A 2,011-nucleotide genomic window follows, 5' to 3' on the forward strand; every position below is an offset into this window, starting at 1 on the left:
TAACCTGAGCCTACCAATTTTAGTCGACCCTGCATTTGCACGTGCACTGAAAATGTCGAGCTGGTATTATAAAGACTAACGTAATTAATATCGACCAAAATTTCAACATGGGCATCATTCTTTTTATGACCATAGTGTGGATAGTGTTTCGGAGCACCGACCTTTTCAGAGTTATGGTCCATACCATAGTGATCCCAATTACTATCCGCACGCGTACCGGTCTTACGAGCAAGAAAATAAGGAATATCATAGTACTAGTTCCTCGTCTTTGGACGACTTAATTAAACAGTTAAAACTAGTCCTTCTTATGATCTTTATATTCCTATTCTTCCTCTAGAAGAGTCTCTCAAGATACTATCTGAAAATACAAATAGGTTTGCGTTGGAGACGAACGAAAGAATTGCTCGAAATAAACTTAATTTTCAATACAGTGTTCCCAATACCACCCTTGAAAATGAGGAGAGTTATAATTCACCTAATCAAGATCACGAGGTTAGAATTGGAAACACTACTTTAGATAAGGTTCGACCATCTTCATATTATTATGACAGTGAGGATAGTGCCGACGAAGAATCTGAAATATGTAGGCATATTGATCAGGAATTTACTACTCCAATTGAACTCCATGATGAAAATATTATCTTTAGTTCAGATCCTAATAATTTTAATGATTATTCACCTATTCAATAGGATGAGAATTTGACTAGAGATACCACTGTTTTATACGATGTAGTATTTCCTTTTGATTACGAAACCGATAATGGTTTATAGGAACGAGTTTATCCTGATAATACTGTTTTAGAGTCCAAGGGTTTAAAAACAATAGTCTTAGAAGAAGAAGATGAACTCGTAGAGATTTTAAAAATGAGTGAGGATGCATCACCTGAGTATAACCTAAAAGAAGCAATTGATTATTTTTCAGGATTCTGATGATCTAGAAATTAGGGAAATTGTATATAGTCTATCTAGAGACACCCAAAACTCTAAGTTTGGGGGTAATTATCATTCTCCTTGTACCTTACCTTTATCTCTTACAAAGATCCCTCACTTGGGATTTGACATATGTACCCCTACCATTTTACAAGATCATCTTCAGACACGTTTTCCCGAACCTAATGATGTCCAGGAAGAAGTTCAGTTGTTAGAAACTCATCCTCTGATTGATGTGGTTAATCTGGTCCATGATACCATGATTGACTTTGTTGTCCCACCAAAATTTTATTTGCCAAATGTGGGAGTATCTCAATTTGAAATGTGTCATTAATTATATAGTTTTTAGAACTAAACCTAATTATTTTAGGATGTTAGAATCGTCGACACATTTACTTAATAATGACCATCATTATGGTCAACTGTCTAAATCAAATTTGATTAACTTTGAGGATCCATCATTATTCAGGTTATTATTATGTGCTTCTAAGTTTTTATTTGAGTTTTACCAGACTTTACAACCTGATCCCTCGGATCCTGACTATGAGGAAAATAAGCCAATGAAAATATTTTATCTAGACCCTTCTATAGAACCTGAACCCGAACCGCAGCTAGATGTAGTTGTCTTAAAAAGGAAACTAGATAAGGATATTCTTTATTTGTTCATTTTCTTGGAATTCCTTTTATTTGTGGTAGCTTTATTTGGTTTTGATGACCCACGTAGGTTCCGATTATTGCTATATAATTTTATGTGGTGACTAATTCTACCAATATCTGGCCAAAAATACTAAACTTAGCGCTTTATGGGAGTCAACCCATACACGGTGATTTTAAGGTCCCTCTGGAGGACCATGTTTTACATTAGTTTGATTTTGTTTTTATTTTCTTTCTTTCTTGCTCCCCATGGAAGGATTGATATGCTTCATCCAGGTACTATCTTTCTGACTTCTTTGTTTATTAATTCCTCTTGTTACTTATATTTTTGGTACTGCACTTTAATTTGAAATATTAAGGATAATGTTAGATTTAAGTTTGGGAGTGAGGGAAAAACTTTTAGTTAGTTTTTAATAAAAAAATAAAA

This window comes from Papaver somniferum, chromosome 8, assembly GCF_003573695.1.
Source record: "Papaver somniferum cultivar HN1 chromosome 8, ASM357369v1, whole genome shotgun sequence".
Lineage (NCBI taxonomy): Eukaryota > Viridiplantae > Streptophyta > Magnoliopsida > Ranunculales > Papaveraceae > Papaver > Papaver somniferum.